This window comes from Triticum dicoccoides, chromosome 1B (genome assembly GCF_002162155.2).
Source record: "Triticum dicoccoides isolate Atlit2015 ecotype Zavitan chromosome 1B, WEW_v2.0, whole genome shotgun sequence".
NCBI lineage: Eukaryota > Viridiplantae > Streptophyta > Magnoliopsida > Poales > Poaceae > Triticum > Triticum dicoccoides.
In genome coordinates, this window is record NC_041381.1 from 367,899,486 (window position 1) to 367,923,759 (window position 24,274).

The following is a 24,274-nucleotide window of genomic DNA, read 5'->3' on the forward strand; positions in this document are numbered from 1 at the left end:
GAAGGTGATTATGGTCCCGTACGATCGCCCGCATGTGATGGAGGGCATAGTAGGCATCCTTCTGACCGCCAGGCGGCTGCTTGACACAGGGGAACATCGTATTGTGGGTGAACACATGCTTGCCATACCTACGAATTGGCCTCTTGAAGGTGCCTCCAGATCTGGCATAGCCGGGGAGAGCATCATCAAGAACTTTCTTGAAATTTGTGTAGTCTATCTTCGACTGACGGTCCGAGTCGAAATATGTGGCCATGGAATATTTCGGGCTTAAGAGGATGAGTGTGCAATGTGTGTCACTTCACAAAACACGGAATGTTAGAAAAAAAGAATGATCGAAATCTAAGAAATCATATGTTACGGGGCGGTGAGGGGATGACTTACTCGAGAAAGTAAGGCACGAGGAAGTTATCCTTATTTGGGTTTGCCAGAATGATGCCTTCGAGGTATGAACTCGTGACTTGCCGGTCCCCATCATCGCCCAAGATTTTGGCACGCATGTAGAAGGGGTCGACTATCACGATGTTCGGGGTCTTGTCTCTAATGATCCGCATCTCCATACTCAGCGAAAATAGCCGAACGAAGGTGTAGTGCAGCGGATGAAGGTGTCACGCCAAGATGCGGCCCTATCCTAAAGGAACTCGAAGGTCCCACCAAGGATAGAAGCGCATCTTGAAGACGCTTTTGCAAGGTGGATATCATTACATCAACATTACATAATAGATGGGGATACATACATAAGGCATACAATGCCACACGAATACAACATCATCTTACAAGAGATCAACATCCGCCTACGGATGGAACACAAACAGAAACTCAAACGACATCCACCCTGCTATCCCAGGCTGCCGACCTGGAACCTATCCCCTGCATCGTGGATTTGTCACGGCAGATGTCCTAGTGAAAGGACTTAGTCGTGGAGCCATCGCCACGGGTTTACTTGAAGGGGTTAAAGCGGACACAAAGACACGAGGGTTTTATACTAGTTCGGCCCCTTCGACGAAGGTAAAAGCCTACGTCTAGTTGTGATGGAATTGATATGATCTCGATGGCTAGGGAGAAAACAAGCTTCGCCTAGGCTCGAGTTGTGGTTGTCCCTGAACCGCCGCCGGGTCGTCCCCTTATATACACGGGTGACGCCCGTCGGTCCATAGAGTCCCAACCGGTTCATACTCATATCCCGGTCGGTATCTTTCTATTCCTAACTTACAATACAAGTTACACATCAGGTCGGTTTACGGCTACAGATTCTAAACCGACTATAGGCCTTGGGCCTTCATCTGCTTATACCACTAATGAAATTAACCCGGCCCAAGTAGGCTGGTTTATGCCTAGTGGTAATATCCCCAACATTAGGCCCCAGATTGATTTGAACTGGTTCATGTCAATCCTTCACAAAATCTTGTGTCTTGGACATCTTCTGGAAATTGGTAAACCGCCATGTTGCCAACATTTCTGGTTGTTGTAAACCGGCATGACGTCATCATGAAATTTGTCATTTATAACGCCCTCTTTTAACAGCAGCTCCTGGATCCGCGCGCTTGACCTAACTCTGTTGCCTTATAAATAAGACCGAATGGTCATCTCCTTTCTTTTCCCCTCATCTCTTCTTCTTCGTCTTCCTCGCGTCACCAGCCTTGGAGCTCCGCCGCCACCGTCGACCTCTGCTTCGTCTTGGGCCACTGCATCAACCTGAGCGCACCAGAGCACTGCGGTATCGTTCCGCATCTTCTCCGTTCCCAGTAAGTTTTCTCCTCTTCTTGACCTAGATCTGTTCTTAGGGTTCCATGTTCATGCTGTGTTCGTCACTTGCTCATACTTGTATTCCGATTCTTGGATGAATCTGTAAACTCCCGCTGTGCTTAGTAGTAATCTTTAGGCATCCGCCTGTTATTTCTTATCTAAGCCCATAGATCTCACGCACATACCCGCTCAATGGTTCACTTCCGTTCCGCCTCACTCTTCGGAATATTTTCTGTTTTTTGTGAGCTCGCTGTAGATCCGTGGCTGAAATAAGATCTTTGTGAAACCTGTTTCTGTATACCTAGTTGTCCATAGCTTCAATTTCTTCCGATGCTTGGGTCAGGCGGTTTAACTTATCATAGAAAAAAGTTACTAAACCGGTGTATACCATTAGTCCCCTGGTTGAACCGCCAGAATCCACATGATGCCGCATTGTGGAAGACCGGTTCATCGTAGTTTAGATCAACACCTTCTTTTACCCATCGTGTTCTTGAACCAGATCATCTATTTCTTGTAGATCTCGCCATGGCCAAACAAGTGTATGAGTGCAATTGGGTTCCTTCTCGCATCACGGAATCACAGTTGGACGATCTAGTCTTGATCGGCGCTTTAGACAGTAAAGATGCGATCCACTGGAGGGTTCCTGGAAATGAATGTCCACCTACCCCCTAGGAAGGAGAAGTTGTGGTCTTCGCAGATCACTTGGCCCGGGGCTTCAAACCGCCCGGCTCTAAATTTTACCGGGACGTATTAGCCAATTTTCAGCTCCGTCCACAGGATATTGGCCCCAACTCTGTTACCAATCTATGCCACTTTCAAGTGCTTTCTGAGGTATACTTTCAAGAGGAGCCTTCAGTCGAATTGTTTAGAGATCTCTTTCATTTAAACCGTCGCACTGAATTCACCGATGGCCCCAACACTGAATTGGGCGGTATGGCCATTCAGAAGAGGAAGGAAATCACTTATCCCCACGTCAAACTCCATACTCACCCCAAGGAGTGGAATGCAACTTGGTTTTATTGCAAGGATACCTCCCCTGACAATGAAAATCCCTTGCCTGGTTTCTGTCCGGAACGGCTCAGCAACATGCACCCTTTTCCACAAAGACTGAGCGCCAAGGAAAGAATTAAATACGCTCCGCAACTGTCCAAGCTCCGAGCTTTTATGGCCAACGACTTAACGGGAATAGATCTTGCATGTTGTTGGATATCATGGAGCATACTGCCTCTGAGCCGGCGCTCCAATTTGATGTGCAAGTATACTGATAGTGTCGATGACCCACTCCGACACACTAAAATCCAACTCCCTGATGACGAAGTCACAGAATCTGTGAAAAATATGCTGAATGAACCGGAGCACCTTTGTGCTCAAACCGGTCTGCCTCCTTACTGCACCACCAACAAACCGCCAGCGGTAATATTTTAATTGCTCTATTGTTGAACCGGTTACTGCTTTATATGTTTAACATTTAATTACTGCTGATCCAGGGCGATAATCTGTTTTTGAGCAAGAAACTTCCTCAAGACAAAACGGAGAAGGCAGGACGGCCAACCCGGCCCAAGACCAAGGTTATCAAGAAACCAGCTCATAAGAGAAAAACCACCGCTTCATCTGACCCAGCCATTGATGATGATGTGGGTAATCCGGATCTTGAGGTAGAACTTGATTCACTTGGCTTGCTTTTTACACGCCTTATTGATGATGATGCTTGTCAGGATGACGCTGGAGCCAGCAATGCGGGTTTCGTTGAGGTAACCATTCTCTCTTCCGATTCAGAAATCTTGCCTTTGCCAAAATTTCGCCGGGCAAACCGGAAAGTTAAATTTTCTCATCCTCTTGCTTATCTGGATTCCCAATTTCTTATGAAGACCCAGCAACACGAAGCTCGCCGCACAACCCGGCACAGTGGCCAGGTAGTTACCTCTGCCGGTTTACCAAACAGTCTCGTTCGAAAACGCCGCTCCGAGGTCTCCGACCTTTTTATTGATTTAAATCGTAAAGCGGGTTTCTTCCGTCAACCTCTTAATCCATTCGACTCCGATTATCAGATCACTTCTCATTCATCGTCTGGTGAATCGTCAGCCACTCAGCTACCACCTTTGAAAACAGTTGTTGGGTAAGTTAAACTGAACATATGCTTCCAGTATACCGCATAATGGCTTATGCTTTTCCTTGACTTTTTGTTTTTCTTTCAGGGCTAAACCGAAACCAAGCAAGAAGGCCCGCCTGGATAAAGCGGCTGAAGAAGATGTGGCCCCAGAACATGACCAAGCGCCGGATCGTGAAATGTTTACTTCTGAAGATATCCCCAATGATCCTCCTTTGCAAGACGACGTTATTCCCGAAGAAGGGCTTGTTAATACTCCAGCCTCTGCCGATCCGCCTGCCAGCTCCATCCAGATTGAGAAATCCCACACTCCTGCTGACCAAACGGTCGCACCAACACAAACTGGCGAGTCCAAAGATGATGATGTTGTGATTACCGGTGTGGGCCGCTCTGAACCCGAGAATCCTGTCACCCTTACCAAGCATACCATCAAAGAGGATTTTTCCGCTTTGAACAAAGAAAAATGGGATGTTGAACTAGAGACATATGCTTCCCTGAGTGCTCGAGACCTTCACTCCGGCTATTTAAACCGGCTTTACACTAGCCGTGACTGTGAAGCTGGCCTGGTCAAAATGATGAGGGATAAATTTGAGGTAACTTACTTCTTTCCTTGCTGCCATTACCTCCATCCTTCTAGCCCCCAAGGGCCGGTTTGTAACGTTGGTCAAACCGGGACTTGATCCTGAACATTCTTGAAACTGATCGGTATAGCCTGCAAGAACCGGTCTAACTTAGCATAAGTAAACCGAGGCTCCAATAGAGAATTGTCCTTAGAACATAACTTGATCAAATAGCCATTAGCCCCCAAGTGCCAAGTTGAATACTTGTATTGAACTTGGGACTTTGTAATCGAGTAATATATAAAAATTGAAGGTGCATTAGCCCCCAAGTGTCAGGCATATAACTTTGTTATGTGGTTGATACTTCAACTCCTTGGATCGCCTGTGCAAAGCTTAAACATTGTCTATGTGCAGGCTGAGGTGAAAATCAAGGAGGACCGAGTTGCCGATTTGCAGGAGGCCTTGAAAACCCAGCAGGCTGAAACAGATAAGGCAAAGCAAGAATTAACCAGCGCTTTGAGCACTGCTGAACGGCTGAAAGAAGGCTTCAAGAAAGAGCGGGCTGACTGGGCCACTGAGAAGGCTGGTTTAACCAAAAGAGCGGAAAACGCTGAAGCTGCCCTTAAACCGGTGGTTGATGAACTGACGGCCGTACAGCGGCAAATACACTCCATGACTGCTGCAATCTTTGGTAAGCTCCTTGTAACTTCTGTGATAATTTAAACCTGCTGTAGCGTAAATCCAGTTTGAGACCATTCCAATATTGTTGTAGGCACACGTATTGGGCACTTAGGAAATGATGTGCGGAAGAAATTGAAAGCTGCCTACACCTTGGTGGAACAATTGTATACCGGAGCCCAACGGATCATCACCACAGCTTCTCACAACAACCCGGCACCCTCGTTAATCCAGGACACTCTTAGCAAGTTGTCAATGCTTCCAGCCCGGATTGAGGAGCTGAAAAAATCCGCTGCCCGAACCGGAGCCATCAATGCCTTAATCCGGGCAAAGGCATGGGTGCCAAATTTTGATCCTGCGGAAGCAGCTCAAGGCTATCCCAGCCTGAAAGAAGATGGCTCTGAATTCAACGAAGAGGATTTAAGGGCAATAAACCGTGCAGTGCGCCCTCTGGCTTGCCAACTAGCTGAAGAGGCAGATTTGACGCATTATCAAGCGCAATATAACGAGCAAAACAAGCGAGTGCCTGCCCCAACTGTTGAAGCGGAGAATCTGATCCCTCCAATCCGTAAGCACACTTATGCCCCTGATATTGAACCGTCTTCCCTGATCCATGAAGAGGCTGTTTTCCAAGCTTTAATGGGAATTGACTGGACCACTGTTGATTTCCAGCCAATGGGTAGAGACGAGGAAGCTGAAGCGGCGGAGGATGAGGAGCAGGCTTGAACCAGAAACTGGTTTGGAAAGCTGTTTGTGACATCTTCCAAAAAGAACAATGATCTTATTTGGGTACCGTGCTACCCTGTAATAGGATAGTTAATGCTTCTAACTGGAATATGCCTTCGTGCATAAGTACTGAAGCTTTCGTTTGAAGAACTCCAATTCATATTTCCTGCAATCAGAAAAATTTGAACTTCGGTGGCGGTTATACCGCCAGCCGGTTTATGATCCTGATATGTGTATCAGTAATATAACAAATATATGATACATAAATACTTGCCATGTTTGGGTATGAAGCTGGCTTAGCCAAGCCTGAAGCGGCGGTTTTATAAACCATTACCGTCAAAAGAAAAAAAAGGTGGGAGAAAATAGCTCCCGTATAAACCGTACTGAATCAATACGAGCCCCCTTGTTACTCCATGATGTTAACAGGAAAAAGGTAAACCGGGCATACTCCTCCGGATTAAAGGGGGATCAAATCCATCGGCTGAATCGGAAAAAAGGTGTTTGTCGATATAAAAGAAATCCGACAAAAGCAAAGAATAAACAAACCATGAAAATAACATGGAAGAAAAGGTAATGATAAAAACCATTTGCAAAAATATGCTATACTGAGCTGATCAGATGGTATTACCATGGTTGGACAGGATCAAGGCCCCCAATAGGAGTGACAATGATTCAAGTCAGCCAGGTCCCCAAATGATTCGTGGCATATATGCCAGATCAAGAGGCGTGGCAATGGTTCGGGTTCGACCATGCCCCCAAGTGATTTTGTGGCCTTAGGCCGACCAAGAGGCGTGACTGGTTCAGACTTGACCATGTCCCCAAATGATCTGGTGGCTGTCGCCTATCAAAGGGTGTCGTGTTGGTTCGGACACGACCAAGGCCCCCAGTGATATATAAAAACAAATGTCAAGGGGTAAACCGGAGGCCGCTTTAAACAGAACCACTCCGTGTAACCTCGCATGATGAGAAAGACAGAGACCCCGCTTTAGCTGAGGCTCCGGTTTGATATATCAAAGATAATATATAAAATGTCATGATATGTACATATATAGAGCCGATGGCTCAAGTATAGTAAGGCCGAAGATGAGCTATATTCCACGGCCTGTTGGTCTCCTCCTCTGATGTACGTGAGTCTTTATGCCCTCGAATATCAATCAGATAGTACGCCCCGTTGTGCAAATTCTTGCTGACCACGAAAGGTCCCTCCCAAGGTGGGGATAATTTGTGCATATCCGTTTGATCTTGGATGAGTCGAAGCACCAAATCTCCTTCTTGAAAAGTTCTGGTTCTAACCCGGCGACTGTGATAGCGACGAAGATCTTGCTGGTAAATCGCCGAACGGGCAGCCGCTATATCACGCTCCTCGTCCAATAGGTCCAAAGCGTCTTGCCGTGCTGTCTCATTGTCTGCTTCAACATAAGCTGCCACACGAGGCGAATCGTGCCGGATGTCACTAGGGAGAACTGCCTCTGCTCCATAGACCATGAAAAATGGCGTGTATCCTGTGGACCGGTTTGGCGTAGTATTGATACTCCATAATACAGATGGTAGCTCTTCAACCCAACATCCTGGTGTTCTTTGCAATGGGACCATAACCCGGGGTTTGATGCCTCGCAAGATTTCCTGATTAGCTCGTTCTGCCTGTCCATTGGACTGGGGGTGTGCCACTGACGACACGTCAAGTCGGATGTGCTCACGTTCACAGAACTCCTTCATAGCGCCCTTGGATAAATTGGTACCATTGTCAGTAATGATACTGTGTGGAAAACCAAACCGGAAAATCACCTTCTTGATGAACTGCACCGCTGTTGCTGCATCACACTTGCTGACAGGCTCCGCTTCAACCCACTTGGTAAATTTGTCAACTGCCACCAAAAGGTGGGTTTTCTTATCCTTGGATCTTTTAAAAGGCCCAACCATATCCAGCCCCCAAGTTGCAAACGGCCATGTTATTGGGATCATCCTCAATTCTTGAGCCGGCACATGAGCACGTCTTGAAAATTTCTGACATCCATCACACCGTTTAACCAAGTCCTCCGCGTCAGCATGCGCTGTCAACCAGTAGAACCCGTGACGAAATGCCTTTGCCACCAGAGACTTTGAACCGGCATGGTGTCCACAATCCCCTTCATGGATTTCTCTTAAGATTTCACAGCCTTCCTCAGGAGAAACACAACGTTGAAACGCCCCTGATACACTGCAATGATGTAATTCACCATTGACAATCGTCATAGACTTGGATCGCCGGACTATCTGCCTGGCTAGAATCTCATCCTCTGGTAACTCCCCCCGGTTCATGTACGCAAGATAAGGAACTGTCCAATCCGGAATAACATGCAGGGCTGCCACCAATTGAGCCTCCGGATCAGGAATAGCCAAATCCGCCTCACCTGGGAGCTTGACTGACGGGTTGTGCAACACGTCCAAAAAGACGTTAGGCGGGACCAGTTTACGCTGAGAGCCCAACCGGCTTAAAGCATCCGCCGCTTCATTCTTCCGACGGTCCACATGATCCACTTGATAACCCTTGAAACAACCTGCAATATTATCCACTTCCCGACGATATGCAGCCATGAGCGGGTCCTTAGAATCCCAAGTGCCAGACACCTGTTGAGCCACTAGGTCCGAGTCACCAAAGCACTTAACCCGGCTTAAATTCATCTCTTTAGCCATCCGGAGACCATGGAGCAAGGCCTCGTACTCAGCATTATTAGTACAAGGGAACATTAAGCGGAGAACATAACAAAACTTATCACCTCATGGGGAAGTTAATACGACTCTAGCCCCCGAGCCTTCCAATTGCCTGGATCCGTCAAAATGAATAGTCCAATATGTGTGATCCGGCTTCTCCTCTGGTGCTTGTAACTCCGTCCAGTCATTGATGAAATCAACAAGTGCTTGAGACTTCACTGCCGTCCGAGGCACGTACTTCAGTCCGTGTGGCCCAAGCTCTATAGCCCACTTGGCAATCCGGCCAGTCGCCTCCCGGTTCTGTATAATATCACCCAAGGGAGCTGAACTAACCACTGTGATGGGGTGCCCTTGAAAATACTGCTTCAACTTCCGACTGGCCATAAAAACACCATAGACCAGCTTCTGCCAATGCGGATACCTTTGCTTGGATTCAATAAGCACCTCGCTGATATAATAAACCGACCGCTGAACCAGATATTCCTTGCCTGCCTCTTTCCGTTCCACCACAATAGCCACGCTAACTGCCCGAGCATTGGCCGCTACATATAATAATAGTGGCTCCTTGTCGACCGGAGCTGCAAGAACAGGCGGATTGGCTAACTGCCGCTTCAGGTCCTCAAATGCTTCATCAGCAGCCGGACTCCAAATGAAATGGTCTGTCTTCCTCAGCATTTGGTACAAAGGAATGGCCTTCTCTCCGAGGCGGCTGATAAACCGGCTTAGTGCAGTGATCCGGCCCGCCAAACGCTGAACATCATTGATACATTTTGGTTTAGCTAGGGATGTAATAGCCGTAATCTTCTCCGGGTTAGCCTCGATTCCTCTGTTAGACACCAGGAAACCCAGTAACTTGCCTGCCGGAACACCAAAGACACACTTGGCCGGATTAAGCATCATCTTGTAAACTCGCAAGTTGTCAAAGGTCTCCTTCAAATCATCCACCAGCATCTCCTTCTGTCTTGACTTCACTACAATATCATCCACATAGGCGTACACATTGCGGCCGATCTGTTTATGCAGGCAATTCTGTATACACCGTTGATAGGTGGCTTGGGCACTCTTGAGCCCGAAGGGCATAGATACATAGCAGAAGGCTCCAAAGGGAGTAATAAATGTTGTTTTCTCCTGGTCCTTAACCGCCATCTTGATCTGATGATATCCAGAGTATGCATCCAAAAAACTCAAACGCTCACAACCCGCCGTGGCATCAATGATTTGGTCAATACGGGGGAGGGCAAAAGGATCTGCCGGACAGGCTTTGTTAAGATCTGTGTAATCCACACACATACGCCAAGTGCCGTTTTTCTTAAGAACCAGCACCGGATTAGCAAGCCACTCTGTATGGAACACCTCAATAATAAAACCAGCTGCTAAAAGCCTGGCCACTTCCTCTCCAATGGCTTTGCGTCTTTCTTCGTTAAACCGGCGGAGGAACTGTTTCACCGGTTTATACTTAGGATCCACATTAAGAGTGTGCTCAGTGAGTTCCCTCGGTACACCTGGCATGTCAGACGGCTTCCATGCAAAAATGTCCCGATTCTCATGGATGAACTCGATGAGCGCGCTTTCCTATTTGGGATCCAGGTTGGCACTGATAGTGAACTGCTTGGACGAATCGCCGGGCACGAAGTCAACAAGCTTGGTCTCAGCTGCCGATTTGAACTTCAGATCTGAATCATGCTCTGTAGTTGGCTTCTTTAAAGGGGTCATATCCGCCGGATCAACATTGTCCTTATAATACTTCAACTCCTCCGTGGCACAGACTGACTCTGCATAAGCCGCATCACCTTCCTCACATTCCAAAGCGACCCTACGGCTCCCATGAACCGTTATGGTCCCCTTGTAACCCGGCATCTTGAGTTGCAAGTAGATATAACAAGGCCGCGCCATGAACTTGGCGTAAGCCGGCCGGCCAAACAAGGCGTGATACGGGCTCCGGATCTTCACCACCTCAAATGTTAGTTTTTCCGACCGGGAGTCGTGCTCGTCCCCAAAGGCCATATCCAGGGCTATCTTACCAACAGGATATGCAGATTTTTCAGGCACCACACCATGGAACACCGTATTCGACGGTCTGAGATCTTTGTCTGTTAAACCCATGCGGCGGAATGTCTCATAGTACAATATGTTAATACTGCTTCCTCCATCCATGAGTACCTTGGTGAATTTATAACCCCCCACCTGAGGGTCTACCACTAATGCTAGCTGGCCTGGATTATCAACCCGGGGCGGGTGATCCTCTCTGCTCCACATGATAGGCTGCTCCGACCAGCGTAAGTAACGTGGTAAGGCCGGTTCAACAGAATTCACCGCTCGCCTGTGGAGTTTTCGGTCGCGTTTATCCAAACTAGTTGTGAAAACATGATATTGCCCATTGTTCAACTGTTTTGGCTGGCTCTGATAACCCGACTGCTGCTGCTGCTGCTGGCTGTTCTGATTATTCTGGTGATTGTGACCGCCCTGATTGCGACCTGAACCGGAAGCTCCATCGTGATCCGGCCCGTGGAAACCGGATCCTGAACAGCCACCTGATCCGTGATCATACCGGAAAGCATTAGAGTTTTTGAACTCCTGCATGATATAACAATCTTTCCAAAGATGGTTAGCCGGCGCCTCCTTCGTCCCGTGCTTCGGGCAAGGCTGATTCAACAAATAGTTCAAACGGCTTGCGTTAGGATTGGGAGCCCCATTACGATTTGCCGCTTTACCTCTGCGCCACTGCCCCCTGTCCTGTGCATTAGTGTTGGCCACAAAGTCCATGCTGCCATCCGCCTTGCGCTTGCCTCCGTTTCCATGACCCGCTAGTTTGTATTGCTGCTGTTTGGAGTTGCTATTCTTCTTTCCCTTCCCTGCTTCATCATCATCAGGCTCGGGATCCTTGGTACTGTCCGAATCGGCATACTTCACTAAAGCGGCCATGAGGGTTCCCATGTCATTACAGAACCGCTTCATGCGTCCCAACTTCAGTTTTAGAGGCTCAAACCGGCAGTTGCCTTCCAGAGTTAAGATCGCAGAGTCAACATTAATCCTGTCAGACGAGTGCAAAATTTCCGAAACGCGGCGCACCCAACGGGTCGTTGATTCTCCTTCCTCCTGGACACAAGCCGCCAGGTCTACTATGGACTTGGGCTGCTTACATGTATCCTTAAAATTATGTATAAACCGGGCCCGCAACTGGGCCCATGAGCTGATAGAATTGGGTGGTAGGCTCTTTAACCAAGTACGAGCCGTGCCCTCAAGCATCATGGTGAAGTATTTTGCACATGCGGCCTCATCCACGTCCAGCATTTCCATGGCCATCTCATAACTCTCTACCCATGCTTCAGGGGATAAATCAGCGGTGTAATTCGGCACCTTGCGTGGACCCTTGAAATCTTTGGGCAGGCACACATTACGTAAAGCAGGGATCAAGCAAGGCACTCCCAAAGCGGATGTGACTCCTAGTCCGGCGAAGGTGGTAGAACGAACCGGCGTAAGTTGACCCGCATTATCCTGGGCTGCTAACTCGGCCTCCCTTTGTGCTCAGGCCCGGTCCACCACATCCCGCGCATCGCGGACACCGCCTGCCGGGCTATCGCCACAGGCTGCTTCACGGCCTCGCGCATTGCTCGATACGGCGGGTTCATTCAAGCGCCTGCTATAACTCCGGCTTGGACGGGGTGTAGAGTGGATCCGATCACGGCTGTACGAATATGCTTCCTGCTGAATCAGCGTAGTCCGGAGAAGCTCCTTAACCCGGCGCGTCTCTATCGCTTGCGGAGAATCCCCTTCAGCTGGGATGGCCTCTAACCGTGCAGCGGCCGCAACAAGGTTGTCCATAGGATTCGAGTAATGACCCGGGGGCGTCTAGACCGGCGGAGGAACCACAATGTTTTGGTGAGGAGGTTCCATCAGGCGAGGTTGGACCGTCGCCCCTGGTCCTAGTGCCTCAATCCGGTTTGTCTCCAGGTACTGCGGCGGATTACTGGGTCCAGCTCCTGGAGTGTGAAAGAGATTTCGGGGGTCAAACCCTAACGGCAGGCGTGATCTGTGCTTCCACTTCAAAACCTCCTGTGATGCGTTCTGGTCAAGCATGAGTTTATAGGCCTGGGCGTCCAAAGCGGCCCGCTCTGCAGCCATCCTGTCTTTTTCTGCTGCCAGATCCGCTTTGGCTTGCATGATCTGCTCTCTCACCTTCGCAATTTCTGCATTATGGGCCTCCTGGTCCGCCGGATTGTCCTCTGCCATAAGCGCGGCTAGTGCATCAAACAGATCAGATAGAACTTGAACCGGCGGGCGCACAAGGCCTCCTGACCCTGCTGCTGCTGCCGCTGCTGATCCGGAGAGCATTGCTGCGGCGGTCGAAGAGTGATTCGCCGCCTGTGTGCCGGCCATGAATATTCCAACCCGGTTGACCTGGCCCGGGGGGTCCGGAATACTGTCGCCATCGGAACATCCCCTAATCTGATCGTCTTGCAGCTGGTACAGCGATTCGGTCTCTCCGGTCGAGGACTCGTCATCGGAATAGACGACGTTCTCGCTACCGTGTTCTGATTCGTCCTCACGCTCTCCTTCGTGGACGACTCCAACGAAGACACGCTTCACGGCCGGTTTAGCCCAGGTAGATCTCGCACGCTGAGCCGTCTCGATGAGGTCGGTGCAGATGTCCGGCTCAGGCCCAGGCTCACCGATTTTGCCAATGAAAACGTGTATGCCACCAAAGGGGACCCGGTACCCGTACTCAATCGAATCGGCCTCGGGACCCCATCCTGCGTCGTCGATGTAGATCCTGCCCCGACGACTCTTGGTCATCCGGCCCACAACATAGCCTTCGAGTCCCTTGAGCTTGCCCTCCAAGATCGTCAAACCATCGTGCGATAGCCCCACGGTGGGCGCCAACTGTTGTGGATTTGTCACGGCAGATGTCCTAGTGAAAGGACTTAGTCGTGGAGCCATCGCCACGGGTTTACTTGAAGGGGTTAAAGCGGACACAAAGACACGAGGGTTTTATACTAGTTTGGCCCCTTCGACGAAGGTAAAAGCCTACGTCTAGTTGTGATGGAATTGATATGATCTCGATGGCTAGGGAGCAAACAAGCTTCGCCTAGGCTCGAGTTGTGGTTGTCCCTGAACCGCCGCCGGGTCGTCCCCTTATATACACGGGTGACGCCCGTCGGTCCATAGAGTCCCAACCGGTTCATACTCGTATCCCGGTCGGTATCTTTCTATTCCTAACTTACAATACAAGTTACACATCAGGTCGGTTTACGGCTACAGATTCTAAACCGACTATAGGCCTTGGGCCTTCATCTGCTTATACCACTAATGAAATTAACCCGGCCCAAGTAGGCCGGTTTATGCCTAGTGGTAATATCCCCAACACCCTGGTCGAAGGAGAAGCAGAAGAAGAACTCCAAAACAAGCAAACATTGCTCTCGCGTCATGATCATCGCATAACCTGTACCTGCAACTGTTGTTGTAGTAATCTGTGAGCCACGAGGACTCAGCAATCTCATTACCATGGGTATCAAGACTAGCAACGCTTAATGGGTAAGGAAGGGGTAAAATGGTGAGGTTGCAGCAGCGGCTAAGCATGATATGGTGGCTAACATACGCAAATAAGAGCGAGAAGAGAGCAAATGGAACGGTCGTGAAGCTAGCAATGATGAAGAGGTGATCCTGAACTCCTACTTACGTCAAACATAACCCAAAGACCGTGTTCACTTCCTGGACTACACTGAGAAGAGACCATCACGGCTACACACGTGGTTGATGCGTTTTAATTCGGATCTGGTGTCAAGTTATCTACAACCGGACATTAACAAATTCCCATCTGCCACATAACCGCGGGCACGGCTCTTGAAAGTTTATACCCTGCAGGGGTGTCCCAACTTAGCCCATGATAAGCTCTCGCGATCAACGAAGGATATTCCTTCTCCCAGGAAGACCCGATCAGTCTCAGAATCCCGGTTTACAAGACATTTCGACAATGGTAAAACAAGTCCAGCAAGACCGCCCGATGCGCCGACAATCTCGATAGGAGCTGCACATATCTCGTTCTCAGGGCAACACCGGATGAACACTACGTACAACTAAAACCAGACCTCGAGTTTCCCGGAGGTGGCGCTGCAAGTGGCTCTGGTTTGGACCAACACTTAGACAAGCATTGGCCCGGGGGGGGGGCTATAATAAAGATGACCCTTGGGTTAATTACTCCCAAGGGAAATCTAGGTGGTGGTGAGGCAAATGGTAAAACCAAGGTTGGGCCTTGCTGGAGGAGTTTTATTCAAAGCGAACTGTCGAGGGGGTCCCATAAATCACCCAACCGCGTTAGGAACGCAAAATCCGGGAACATAACACCGGTATGACGAAAACTAGGGCGGCAAGAGTGGAACAAAACACCAGGCATAAGACCGAGCCTTCCACCCTTTACCAAGTATATAGATGCATTAATAATATAAGAGATATTGTGATATCCCAACATAACCCTGTCCACCATGGAGCAATCTTCAACTTCACCTGCAACTAACAATGCTATAAGAGGGGCTGAGCAAAGCGGTAACATAGCCAAACAACGGTTTGCTAGGAAGGGTGTCAAAGGTTAGAGGTTCATGGCAATTTGGGGAGGCTTGAAGAACAAGTTATAGGAAGCGCAGCAAAGCGATAGAACGAAGCAACTAGCATAGCAATGATAGTAGTGAGATCCAGGGTAGCGGTCATCTTGCCTGAAATCCCGCAAGGAAGAAGAACGAGTCCATGAAGAAGATGAAGCCACGAAGACGAACCAAGCGTAGATGAACGAATCCTCACGATCGCAACGAAACGGGAACTATCGAGAAGAAGCACACAACATAGTAAAGACACCACACACAGACAAGACATGATGCACAACCAAGCATGATGCATGAGAAAGCTAGATGAGGCTACTCATGGCAAGAGATGATGCAAACAAGAACAACACATCAAGGCAAGTTTAAATGAGGCCGGAAACAACATATAACAATTCCGGTAAGTCCTCATATGTAAATTTCGAAGTTGGTCCAGATCTGAATAAACATTATGTTCAAGTTGTTAAACAGCTAGTTAAGATGCACCAAGATGATCTACACGAGATTCTAGTCAAGTTACATATAAAGTTCGTTTAATTCAGAGCTACGGCCTAGAAGATATGAGCAAAACAAGTTCAACATGACATTGATGCGAAATGCATACAAACATCAAGCAAACACCTCAAAACAAGGATGCAACATGATAATATGAAACTTCATGCAAAATCAAGCAAATTTCATATAGAGCAAACTCAAAATGGAGCAACGGTTCAACACATACACTCCATACAAGTTTAAAGGACAAGCTGTCCAAAACAGCAACTAGGCATATTGCAAGCACCAAACAACATGCTACAGCATCTCAACATACTAACAAAAGTCATGGGCATGAAGTACAGGTAAAGCATGACAAAACATGAACACTGAGCTATCTCCAGAAGCTACTAGAACATGCTCAAAAGGACATGGCAAGATTGCAAATAATAACAGTTTACAGACTTGGCAGAAATAATATCAGGTTGCAATGTTTAGAGCAAGCAAACATCACTCTACAGGAACATATCATAGAAACTTAAGGAATGGCATGAATCTACTAATTGCATATAACAAAAGTCCCTTACTGACCATGAGCCAAAAGGGCACAGAAAATATGATGGCACCCATGTAAACATGGCAAGTTATATGACAGATTCATACATGCCAGGAACAACAATAAGTAGACATGTTGGTGAGCTTGAACCACTCACCACAGAGCAATACATGACATGGCAAGGCAACCAACAGCAAGAAGACATGTTTATGAAGCTAAGAATGGCAAGAACAAGTTCATAGAGTACATGGATCACTAGCAAAGCACATGGCAAAACTGAACATAATGTTAACAGGCTGACCGCAACATTATTTAGCAAGTTTGGAGCAAGATAACAATATGTTACAGCAGGATATAAATGCAACCAGGAGCATGAATGGATAGAGCAAGACATGTATAACAAATCATCCTTAGTGAACATCTCCAGATTAACAATAGAATGACTTGGAACAGCAGGTTTACATAGCATCACGAAATAACAGATACAGACAAGCAAAACAGCAACAGCAAGTACCCCACTTAACAAGCTTGATGCACTTAGTACACAACTCACAAAAATACATGGATGGCACCCCTGTAAAGATGGCATGATTTAGTTCAAAACATAAGTAGACATCAACCTCATAGGATGCACACATCAAACATGGCAAAAATGACAAATGAGCATGTTCTGTTAATAGACAACAGATAACATTATATAGCACTCTTGCAACGATGATTCGGGCATCAAGATGATCTCAAACAAACATGATGCAATGGTATGAAATGTAGAGCATCTCACAACAAACATTTTGACATATTACACGCACGAAACGGAGCAGTATGCAGCAAATTATGACATGGCAAAGGGGGCACCAGAATGCAAAATAATTTCGGGACTTGGTGGACTTCGGGGTCAACCTCAAACGGATCTGGATCGGGCGCGGTTGACGAGGTTCGCCGGAGAGGATGCGATGGTCGGGTTAGGGGAAGGTCACCGGAGGAGGGGCCCGGCCGCATCTCGCTAGATCCGGTGCGTGGCGGCGGAGGAGGAGGCCGGCGACAGCGGACGGCGGCCGGGGCGGCGGCGACGCGGGAGGCCGGGAGGCCGGGCGGCGGAGGGCGGAGGAGCATGGCGGCGGGGCGGCGAGGCACCGGGGCGGCAAGGGGGCGCCGGCGTTGGAGACGCGCAACAGCGCGGCGGCGGGGCCGGATGGAGCTGGCTGCGGAGGCGGGCACGGCGACGCTCGGGCGTGCAGCGGCGCGAGGCGCGGCCCGGTCGAGCCCCGGGGCGGGCCGCAGATGGGCCGAGCGGGCCCGGCGGCGGGGGAGGAGCTGGGGCGGCGGCACGACACTTGGCGGCTCCGGATTCGCTGAGGAGGCGACGGCGGACATGTCCGGGCGGCGGGTGGACGTGTCCGTCGGCGGGAGGAGGAAGAAGCTAGGGTTAGGCCACGAATTTGGAAGGGGAGGGCCTATTTATAGATTCTGGGAGTTAGGATAGTGCAAATGAGGCACGGTTTTCGCCCACACGATCGTGATCGAACGACCGAGAGCATGGAGGGGGTTTGGATGGGTTTTGGGCCACTTTGGAGGGGTGTTGGGCTGCAAACAAAAGAGGCTTTTATGGCTACCCGGTTAACCGTTGGAGTATCAAACGGACTCCGAATGGCACGAAACTTGACAGGCGGTCTACCGGTGGTGTACCAAGGCCGCTTGGCAAATCACGGTCCATTCCGATAATGTTTAACACCCGCTCGCAATAGGAGACAAAAGGGAAACGCCGGAGGACATAGGAGTGTCGGATTGCAAAACAGACAACGGGGAAAATGCTCGGATGCATGAGACGAACATGTATGCAAAATGAAATGCACATGATGACATGGCAAAATGCAACACGCAAACAAATGACATGGCAATGACAGCGAATAATTGGCGGACACCTGGCGCATCGAAACCGGGGCGTTACAACACTCCTCCACTTACAAGAGATCTCGTCCCGAGATCTTAGGACCGAGACGTAGGGGAAAAGGGATGAGGTGAAACAAGAACTCAAGAGAGGAAACAAAGAATCGCGAGCACACGAGAAGAAAAGAGGAACGACGAGAATGACGAGAATCGAAAGCTCACGGAATCAGATAGACTAAGAAACCACTCCGGTTAGAAAGAGATAAGAAACGAATAAGACTGAAAGGATTTAGGCAGCACTCCGGCTGAAAAAGGAAGGATTAGAACATGAACTTCACAAGATGGGATGGAACTTAATGAAGACATGACACAAAACCTCCGGAAAGAATTGAAAGAGTTGAATGAAAAGAATGGAGAAGAAAATGACAACTTGTGCCACGAATGAAATTGAAAGCACCTTTAGAAGGAAGGTTTAAACGGAGTTGTTGAGAAAATTAACAACGAAAAGAATAAGCTTCTTATGGACTTATGAATAACATCTCAAAATTATGAGGTGATCGCCGACCACAAGCGGAAAACATTAAATAGCTGAGAAGAACGAAGAAATGCAAAACTCCACTCCAAAGAATACGGAGAATTATTTGCACTTCGAGACGCAAGAAGAAAAGATACTTGAATTCTTCCAACAATATCTTGATGAACTCTTGAAGAATAAATTAAATCATGAAGAACCACCATGAAGAACTCCGGTGACAAAAAGGATGATGAGATAGAATGAAGGATGAAAGAATAAGATGAGCCTTGCGATGATTTAGATGGGGTTCCGACGAAATGGCCGAGGAAGTTTTGAACTCCGGAAAAGAAAAAGATGAAAACACTTGGAACTAGAAATTATTCCTCAAGAACAAACTCTAAAGGAAGGGATTACTCGCTTGGATGAAATAAGAATAAGATTTATTGTATGCTTATCCTTCATCAAATTAAATTGATGACAAGCAATGGATTTTGCATATTACTTATTCTTCTTCAAAAGGATTGAGTGGTGACATCTCTCAAACTTGAGAAGATCTTCATGAACCATCGGTAGGATTTGGAAAGAACGAATTAATTGATATACCGACAAGGAATAGGAATGTTGAACGAACCACCGTTAGAAATGAAAATGAACGAAGAAAAGAGAAAGAATTGCCGGGAAGAATTTGAAGAACCAATATGCTTGAGGGGGATTTAGATGCAAAAGAACAAAGAGATCATGAGCTTATTAAAGAAAACTTGAATGAAGCACCGGGATAAATGGATAACGGTAGCTGAAATGTGAGGACAAAGAATTCTTCTAGAATGATGGCCTCCGGTGAAACGAAACAGAAATCAACTCCTGAAATACTCCGGATAGGTGAGAAAAAGAATATCTGACAAATGGAATAATTTGCAAGGATAACATGAAGCTAGAACCACGAATCTTCGAGAGAACAGACAATATTTAGAGGAAAAACTCTTCTTCGGTCTTCAAATGATGACGAGAAACACCACCAAAATTACTGAGATACTCCGGTAGACTGACAAGCGAAGAGGTTGAGCCAACAATGAAAGCATTTGAAAACGATCTTGGAGAAGGCATGTGACTGACGAAATTCATTCTTACGTCACACTTGAAAAGAATTATGAATGACTCCGGGGGAACTAGAAGAGTCAGGTAAGATCCTGGGAAAAGACCTGTGGGTTAGGGCCCACTAAAGAGAAAAAACACCGTTGGAAAGGGATGTTGAACAGATAGATGATGCACCGAAACAATTGAAATATTTGAATGAGGTGACAACCTCGAATTAATTGGAACACAGACGAATCTTCTGAGATGTCTTCCGAACTCCAGAATGATTGAATGGCGAGAGGCAAACGAGCAAGGACAACACTTGATCCAAGTAGAAGAATGTGAACAACCCGGAAAAAAACTTGAATTGGGTCCACCGGAAAAGAGATGACGAATGTCGAATAAAAGAGAATTCACTGGTTGAAATAATTGATGGAAAACTAAAGAGGCTCCGCACGAATGAAATTGATGGTCGAAACAAACTCAGACTCCGGGAAGAAGAGGGTGGGAGGGCGGGAAAACAAAGGCAACTTGGAAGGGGAAAGCTACGAATATCTTGAAGAGAAAACACCGGTTGAAATCATTGAGGAAAAAAACAAATATTTCACACGAGTAGGATGGATACTCGATTACGGACTCCGGTTCCAAGAAGAAAAGGAGGTGGGTGGGTGGGAAAAGAAAACAACTAAGGATTGAACTTGGCATCGATGAAGAGGCTCGAGTCAACTTGATGAGAAATGCATCGGATGAAAGAGCTGAGACCAACGATCGGAAAACCAACTGCGTGATCCTAAAGAAAAATTTGAAGGGGAAGAGGAGTAATTCAAAACACCTACGTAAAGATTCCTCACCAGAGCGACGAAGGGGCTGAGGAGTAAAAAGAATTCCTACTCTCTGATATAACTAGACTCAGAAATCAGTTTTCTTCTAGACTCAACAACGGCCAAACTACACGATCAATCAAGGGGGCTCCTAAGGTCGGTCGAGGCTCTGATACCAACTTGTCACGCCCAAGATGCGGCCCTATCCTAAAGGAACTCGAAGGTCCCACCAAGGATAGAAGTGCATCTTGAAGACACTTTTGCAAGGTGGAAATCATTACATCAACATTACATAATAGATGGGGATACATACATAAGGCATACAATGCCACACAAATACAACATCATCTTACAAGAGATCACATCCGCCTACGGATGGAACACAAACAGAAACTCAAATGACATCCACCCTGCTAGCCCAGGCTGCCGACCTGGAACCTATCCCCTGATCGAAGGAGAAGCAGAAGAAGAACTCCAAAACAAGCAAACATCGCTCTCGCGTCATGATCATCGCATAACATGTACCTGCAACTGTTGTTGTAGTAATCTGTGAGCCAAGAGGACTCAGCAATCCCATTACCATGGGTATCAAGACTAGCAAAGCTTAATGGGTAAGGAAGGGGTAAAATGGTGAGGTTGTAGCAGCGGCTAAGCATGATATGGTGGCTAACATACGCAAATAAGAGCGAGAAGAGAGCAAACGGAACGGTCGTGAAGCTAGCAATGATCAAGAGGTGATCATGAACTCCTACTTACGTCAAACATAACCCAAAGACCGTGTTCACTTCCTAGACTCCGACGAGCAGAGACCATCACGGCTACACACGCGGTTGATGCGTTTTAATTCGGATCTGGTGTCAAGTTATCTACAACCGGACATTAACAAATTCCCATCTGCCACATAACCGCGGGCACAGCTCTCAAAAGTTTATACCCTGCAGGGGTGTCCCAACTTAGCCCATGATAAGCTCTTGCGATCAACGAAGGATATTCCTTCTCCCAGGAAGACCCGATCAGTCTCGGAATCCCGGTTTACAAGACATTTCAACAATGGTAAAACAAGTCCAGCAAGGCCGCCCAATGCGCCGACAATCCCGATAGGAGCTGCACATATCTTGTTCTCAGGGCAACACCGGATGAACACTACGTACAACTAAAACCAAACCTCGAGTTTCCCCGAGGTGGCGCTGCAAGTGGCTCTGGTTCGGACCAACACTTAGACAAGCATTGGCCCGGGGGGGCTATAATAAAGATGACCCTTGGGTTAATTACTCCCAAGGGAAATGTAGGTGATGGTGAGGCAAATGGTAAAACCAAGGTTGGGCCTTGCTGGAGGAGTTTTATTCAAAGCGAACTGTCGAGGGGGTCCCATAAATCACCCAACCGCGTTAGGAACGCAAAATCCGGGAACATAACACCGGTATGATGGAAACTAGGGCGGCAAGAGTGGAACAAAACACCAGGCATAAGGCCGAGCCTTCCACACTTTACCAAGTATATAGATGCATTAATAATATAAGAGATATTGTGATATCCCAACATAATCCTGTCCACCATGGAGCAATCTTCAACTTCACCTGCAACTAACAACGCTATAAGAGGGGTTGGGCAAAGCGGTAACATAGCCAAACAACGGTTTGCTAGGAAGGGTGTCAAAGGTTAGAGGTTCATGGCAATTTGGGGAGGCTTGAAGAACAAGTTATAGGAAGCGCAGCAAAGCGATAGAACGAAGCAACAAGCATAGCAATGATAGTAGTGAGATCCAGGGTAGCGGTCATCTTGCCTGAAATCCCGCAAGGAAGAAGAACGAGTCCATGAAGAAGATGAAGCCACGAAGACGAACCAAGCGTAGACGAACGAATCCTCACGATCGCAACGAAATGGGAACTATCGAGAAGAAGCACACAACATAGTAAACACACCACACATAGACAAGACATGATGCACAACCAAGCATGATGCATGAGAAAGCTAGATGAGGCTACTCATGGCAAGAGATGATGCAAACAAGAACAACACATCAAGGCAAGTTTAAATGAGGCCGGAAACAACATATAACAATTCCGGTAAGTCCTCATATGTAAATTTCGAAGTTGGTCCAGATCTGAATAAACATTATGTTCAAGTTGTTAAACAGCTAGTTAAGATGCACCAAGATGATCTACACGAGATTCTAGTCAAGTTACATATAAAGTTCGTTTAATTCAGAGCTACGGCCTAGAAGATATGAGCAAAACAAGTTCAACATGACATTGATGCAAATGCATACAAACATCAAGCAAACACCTCAAAACAAGGATGCAACATGATAATATAAAAATTCATGCAAAATCAAGCAAGTTTCATATAGAGCAAACTCAAAACGGAGCAACGGTTCAACACATACACTCTATACAAGTTTAAAGGACAAGTTGTCCAAAACAGCAACTAGGCATATTGCAAGCACCAAAACAACATGCTACAGCATCTCAACGTACTAACAAAAGGCATGGGCATGAAGTACAGGTAAAGCATGACAAAACATGAACACTGAGCTATCTCCAGAAGCTACTAGAACATGCTCAAAAGGACATGGCAAGATTGCAAATAATAACAGTTTACAGACTTGGCAGAAATAACATCAGGTTGCAATATTTAGAGCAAGAAAACATCACTCTACAGGAAGATATCATAGAAACTTAAGGAATGGCATGAATCTACTAATTGCATATAACAAAAGTCCCTTACTGACCATGAGCCAAAAGGGCACAGAAAATATGATGGCACCCATGTAAGCATGGCAAGTTATATGACAGATTCATACATGCCAGGAACAACAATAAGTAGACATGTTGGTGAGCTTGAACCACTCACCACAGAGCAATACATGACATGGCAAAGCAACCAACAGCAAGAAGACATGTTTATGAAGCTAAGAATGGCAAGAACAAGTTCATAGAGTACATGGATCACTAGCAAAGCACATGGCAAAACTGAACATAATGTTAACAGGCTGACCGCAACATTATTTAGCAAGTTTGGAGCAAGATAACAATATGTTACAGCAGGATATAAATGCAACCAGGAGCATGAATGGATAGAGCAAGACATGTATAACAAATCATCCTTAGTGAACATCTCCAGATTAACAATAGAATGACTTGGAACAGCAGGTTTACATAGCATCACGAAATAACAGATACAGACAAGCAACAGCAACAGCAAGTACCCCACTTAACAAGCTTGATGCACTCAGTACACAACTCACAAAAATACATGTATGGCACCCCTGTAAAGATGGCATGATTTAGTTCAAAACATAAGTAGACATCAACCTAATAGGATGCACACATCAAACATGGCAAAAATGACAAATGAGCATGTTCTGCTAACAGACAGCAGAGAACATTATATAGCACTCTTGCAATGATGATTCGGGCATCAAGATGATCTCAAACAAACATTATGCAATGGGATGAAATGTAGAGCATCTCACAACGAACATTTTGACATATTACACGCATGAAACGGTGCAGTATGCAGCAAGTTATGACATGGTAAAGGGGGCACCAGAATGCAAAATAATTTCGGGACTTAGTGGATTTCGGGGTCAACCTCAAACGGATTTGGATCGGGCGCGGTTGACGAGGTTCGCCGGAGAGGATGCGATGGTCGGGGCAGGGGAAGGTCGCCGGAGGAGGGGGCCGGCCGGATCTCGCCAGATCCGGCGCGTGGTGGCGGGGAGGAGGCCGGCGGCGGCGGACGGCGGCCGCGGCGGCGGCGACGCTCCGCGGCGGCGCGGGAGGCCGGGAGGCCGGGCGGCGGAGGGCGGAGGAGCACAGCGACAGGGCGGCGAGGCACCGGGGGCGGCAAG

General features: G+C 47.5%; 1 pseudogene; it reads right to left on the bottom strand.

The window, feature by feature from the left end:
• Positions 1–133: 133 nt before the first annotated feature.
• Positions 134–24,274, bottom strand: part of LOC119305325 — a 27,163-nt pseudogene continuing 3,022 nt past the window's right edge.